The sequence below is a fragment of the Tribolium castaneum genome, chromosome 7 (genome assembly GCF_031307605.1).
Source record: "Tribolium castaneum strain GA2 chromosome 7, icTriCast1.1, whole genome shotgun sequence".
NCBI classification, from domain to species: Eukaryota; Metazoa; Arthropoda; class Insecta; order Coleoptera; family Tenebrionidae; genus Tribolium; species Tribolium castaneum.
In genome coordinates, this window is record NC_087400.1 from 10741591 (window position 1) to 10747734 (window position 6144).

General features: G+C 31.9%; 1 long non-coding RNA gene across 1 annotated transcript; it reads right to left on the bottom strand.

The window, feature by feature from the left end:
• Window positions 1–666: 666 nt before the first annotated feature.
• Window positions 667–4219, bottom strand: LOC135266833 (uncharacterized). The gene is made up of 2 exons (XR_010335043.1): window positions 3846–4219; window positions 667–3804 (listed from the first exon to the last, which is right to left on the bottom strand). It is a non-coding gene; the product is annotated as an uncharacterized LOC135266833 (long non-coding RNA).
• Between the last annotated feature and the right edge of the window lie 1925 nt (window positions 4220–6144).

Here is a 6144-nt window from a genome sequence, read left to right on the forward strand (position 1 = left end):
CTTTTATAAATGTCTTTTATAAATGTAGGTATAAAAAATAAGCAAACAATTTGTTATAATCACAATTAATGTTTACCCAAAATACAATTTTAAGAGCTCAAAACGGGAAAGATTCGAGAAGGGTCAAATTGGCTCCCACATGAGCAGATACAGCGTGCTCAAAAACTGGTGCACCAACTCAATGGTGTGTGGTAGAGAAGTGGTTACAAATAAAGGTAAAAATAGTAAAAAAATTCTTTGTATTAAAGTTATTGATAAATAACTAATTTTAGGTAAATGATATGTGGCAACGTTGTCTAACAGCCATAATCGCAAAAAAATTTGAGCAGCAATAAAAATAAATTATTTTTGAAACAGTTTCCTAGGAAATAATTCCCAGTGTTAGCACATCTACACATTGTGATTTTTTGGATAAATTTTAATTTTTTTAAATTAAAAAAACTCCTAAAATCTGATAGTAAATTTTAAAATAATTATTCATCGTTTTGTTACGGAACGATTACCTGGTATGAAACATAATAATATAAAAAAGAATGAAAATTAAAGAAGTTAACACAATAAGTTTGTAGCTCCAGATTTTTTAAAACATAACGTTAGGAATTTTTTCAACATTTTTCCTGTAATCTGCACTTGCTTCTCAATGACGTACCACTGAGTTGGTGCGCCACTTTTTGAGCAGCCTGTATAAAAGGATTAAGTCAATTATATTTTAGATTTAATGCTGGTAGAAATGTTCAAATAATTATTTTCTTGGCACTGTCTTATATTTGTTATTGCATATTTATAAACAACGTTCGAAATATCTAATAAAAGCTAATTTCATTCAAGATTATGACCCTTTACGTTGTCAACGCTTTATTTTACTATAAACAAATGTGCTATTTCACACCTCAAAATCAAGAAAATAAAGTGCCGTTTTTTTTGACAGTTTCGCACAAATTCCATTAAAATATACATACAATAAATAATATAAAAATGAGAAAAATATTTTTACTAACCACACACAAAGTCGCAATTTTCGACCGTTTGAAGACAAATTTGTTTTTTTGTGTGCCATCACTGCCAATGTCTTTAATCTAACTAGTCATTAGTGTCATTACTCGATACTACTCATAATAGGGTTGCCAACCGTCCTGACTTCGTCCGGACTGTTCGGTAATTTACTTTATTGTTCGTGCCCGGAACGAAGGACAAACTGAACAACAATTTGTTCGGTAATTTTTGCAAATAGGTTGTATTTTTGATAATTTTGTTTTCGCGCGCCATCTGTTAACTTTACCCAATGCTATGCGGAATTGCAGCAATGCCGAAAGTTTCCTTTTTGACAAGTGTTATTAGATCACACTGCAACTGCGTATATTTATTTCTAAAAGTGTAAAAATGGCAAAGGTTTGAGTTTGCTTAATGTTAATTATTTATTAATTCTTAAAAACTGTTCGATTTTAGCAACCCGAGGTCGGCAGTCGCAAAAGACTGGTCATAGTAAAGCATGGGAAGACTCTTATAAGTGGCTGACAAAGGACCTTAATTCTGATGAATTAGCAAAATGTAAAATTTGCGGTACCTCGTTTACCATAAAATGGGACGGCATAACTGCAGTTAAAAAACACCATACCTCACAGGGACATCAAAATAAAGAAAGAGCAGAAAAAGCTAATAAATTTGTGGATTCATTTCTAAGACAACCGGGAACTTCCGTAGACACGAACACCACTATAGCTGAACTTACTAAGACGTTTCATGGCATACATCATCATTCATATTTATCAATAGATTGCGGTTCAAAAGTTAACAAAAAAGTATTTTCAGATTCTGAAATATTCAGAAAGATGTCTTGTGGAAGAACTAAATGTGCCGCAATTTGTGAAAATGTTCTTGCACCATTCTCTGTACAGCTAGTACTAGAAGATTTAGAAACTTCTAGCTTTTTTTCTATTGCCAGTGATGCTTCTAATAAAGGCAATAGGAAATTATTTCCGCTTTGCATTCGTTACTTTGATGTGCGTGTCGGTATAAAAGAGCGAATTTTGGATTTCTATGAAGATGCTAATGAAACTTCACAGGCAATTTACCACAAAATCAAAATGATTCTTCAAAAATGTAATCTACGTATTGACAAAATATCATCTTATGCTGCAGATAATGCTTCTGTAAATTACGGAAAACATAATTCGGTTTTTATTCACTTAAAAAATGATGTTCCTGGTTTGATTTCGGCCAATTGCAATTGCCATGTAATTAATAATGCTGCTAAGTTTGCGGCAAAGGTTCTTTCAATGGATGTGGAAACTTTGATAATTAAGATTTATAATGAATTTTCTTCTTCTGCAACAAATGCTGAGTCGCTCAAAGATTTTTGTGAGTTTGTAGAGATTGAATAGGCTCAGATTCTTCGTCATGTCCCAACACGGTGGTTATCGATATATTAAGCAATTTGTCGGATAACGGAAAAATGGCCTGCCTTAAAATCTTACTTTCTCAGCCAAGGTGAAGATAATTGCGATAAGCTAATACGGAAATTTGTAATCGATGATGCAGAATCTGACCCAAGTGAGAATAATTTTTCTATTCCGGAAATTTATTTGTATTTTGTGCATCATATTAGTAGTTTATTCCACAATGTGGTGTTAGCTTTAGAGAATAAAACCTGCGCTTCTCCTGAGCTGTATGAGATTATTGAAAATCTTATTGTTAATTTGAAGCAAAAACGCCAGGACAATTTTTATGGGTATAAAGCCAATGCTGCATTGAGGCGTCTAAGTAATGCCACTAAGATAAATAAAATAAACTCCGAATTTGGTGAATTCTGTGACAGAGCAACCACATATATTCAAAAATATTTTAGTTTAGAAAATTCGCCATTCAAGCTACTAAAAATGTTTAATCTACGTTCTGAATTTGAGTGGCATACTCTTGAAAATTGTGTGGAGAGTTTAAAGTTGGCGGATCATATTGACGTAGATAAACTCCATAATGAGTTTGGAATTTTGAAAAAAAATTGCCTAAATTAGTAGCAATGAATAAATCAGCGGTTGAGAAGTGGATGGAACTTTTTGCTTGCGGTAATTTTCCAAATTTATTAAAGATTATTGTGCAATTTGTTTATTCCATACCAATCAGTAATGCTTATTGTGAAAGGGTATTTTCAATCATGGGAAATATATGAACAGACGAGCGCAATCGTCTGCGAACAGACACAGTAAAAGCAGAGTTGCAAACAAAACTAAATTTTGATATGAATTGCACGGGATTCGCAGATTTCATTAAAAAGTATCCAACTGTACTGAGTGCCGCAAAAAAAACAAAAAAAGTACATATTTTGAAATAAGTAATATGTATATTTTTGTTTTCATATTAATAGTCTTATTCTGTTTTGTTATTTGATGTTAAGTTAGTTGTGAGCGTATTATTGTTTGTTGGTTTAATAAATGTTATTATGTTATATAATAAATGTTTTGTTGTACAAACATGCACTTATTTATATTGTTGAAGTTTCAAATAAAACTTTTGAATAATGATTTCACTTAATTAATAATATAGATAATATTAATTATAAACAAAAAATATTTCTCAGCTTGGGTTGACGCAAAAGCGACAAACTGTCGCATGTCAGGGGTATTATTTTTATTATTATTTAGTGTTCGGTAATCGGACGCTGGCGACTTGGCAACCCTAGCGGCAACACTGGTTCTAGGGTTCTCATGGGTTCTCTGTTTCAATTGCAACCACACACAAATTCGCAATTTTCGACCGCATGAAGACAAACTTCTTTTTTTGTGTGCCAATACTGCCAATGCCTTTAATCTAACTACTCATTACTCAACACTACTCATAAACTTACCTACCGGCCCGGCTCCGCACCATGTGTAAACACATAACCTCAAACGAATCGTTAGAAAGTTCACTTGAAACGTAGAAATACTGTCAAACCAAAAAGATCACTTCGTAAATATAATTAAGATCGAATTGTTCACTTTAAAAAGTCAATACGTAAATCACAAAATACCACAGAATATAGCATAATACTTAACAATAATCACAACCACCGCTACAGCTGATTGCTTTGATCTGTCCTTGACGCGGCGAGAACTAGATAGAACTCACACATATCAGAATACACGGGGTGTGTGTGTTAATTTTACCACTAATAAAACTCAACAAGTACAACAACTTTTCTATACCTATAATATTTTGGAATCCATGAAATAAGCTCACACGAAAAATGCGCACAAGAAAAAAACCCACAAAGACAAAAGCCCACCTAGAAAAAACCCACTATGAAAAAATCCCACAAGAAAAAAAATCACGGAAGAATTAACACACAGGAAAAATCAATCTCTGTAATCGTGGGTAGATTTATAAAGGACTAGGCACACTTCTTATGGGAATTTAAGGACCACTCAAATTGAGTAATTTTTATATCAATCGATGCGTCATAAAAAACTGAACAAATCATATCATTGCGCCAAACGTCTAGCTTAAGGCTCTAGACCCTCTGGGAGCTGGCGCATACGTTTTACGTGTAAACTGTTTTTACTGTTTTTAGCCGCAAATTTAGACTTGAAGAGTTTCTTGACATTTGCAGTGTTTCTTTATAAGTAAATGTAGTTCCAAGAAACATTCTTGATTAAAATAAATGGCTAGATATTTTTTTATTAAATAAAATGTCTGTTAATGAAGTTGATACGAATTTTTGATAACGGTGCATTGTATTGAGAATTTAAAAAAACCATTTTATAGGAAATTTAAAAATACAGACCTGAGATATTTTAGATTTTTGTTAACTGTTCTTAATTGTTAGATATAAAGCAAAAATTAAATTGTAAGTAGGCAACTTTTAATGCATCCTTCTTCGAATGCGTAGCTAGCTGGAAGAAGATTTATGACGGGTTTAGGACGCACCGCTGGAGGTAACCACCATTGGGGTGACCCACAAGATAATAATTTTATTGCATTTGTTCAAGACAGAGAAATGTATCGGCACAAATAGGAATTTTAGCGATTTCTCTATTAATGGTATAAAATTAAAGCACATGATTTCGGAATTAATTTTTTTAACAAAATAATTAGGTATCTATAGATTTGCATTACGTTTTTTTTTAGACACTGCTATCAACGTATCTTATGAGATTTTGAAATACGAGTAATCACGTTCGCTATTTTTTGGAATACTTTTAACAATAAAATTATTCCTGTTTTAAAAAAAATATAAAAAAAGATGATTAAAACTTTGGTTGTACTTAGCTTCGTTCTGCACAGGTTTTGTGATAGAACTACTGAGCTCCCTCACCACGACAAGGTGTCAACCCACTGAGGAAGTTTTTTTTTACTTTTATTGTTCAAATTAAAAATTATAATTATTATTAAAATGCTTATCATCATATTATGTATTTATGTAAAAATCTCTAAAACTAAACTTGAAATATTATTTACAAATCCTTTTTTATTATGCTGCGTAATGGTAAATTGCGACTATGTCTTGAATCAATTATTTCTGGTAACATGGCATTCATATAAAAATTTTCAAGACAATCTATCATTCCTCCGTTCCAATATTTACTATCGTTTTTCTCAATAATACAATATTTTAAATCTGTAGAGGTGTACACTATAAAGTAACAAGTTTGGCGATTAGTAATGTGGAGCTGACCTTGTACTTGATACATGTAATTATCTTTTTCTTTTAAAACTATTTTACTATCATCTTGAGAATCTATTTCTAAGTATTTAATCAATTTTTGTTCTATGGCAGTTTTAATATTTGTGTTTCTTGCGCTAAATGGACATTTAATTTCAACAATAGCATTTGAACCCACTAACCCATCTGGTGTTGCACCTAAAAATTTTTTTTCTTTATCAACAAAAAAGCCGCATGAATCTACCTTTATACCTGTGATCTGTTCAAACTTCTCCTTTGCTTTCCCTTCATTATCAATTCCCCACTGTAGTGGTTCGGGTAATTTTTTAAATTTAGATAATCCCACACGATACAAGATATCTTTTACAGCATTCGCTGTATTGGTCGTACATTTCATATTAATAATTTTTCCGAAATTACTAGCCGTTAATCTATTATTTCTTTCTTTATCCCACTGCTCATTATTACGTTGACCAATTGTTAACAAAGGAATTTTTAAAATATCG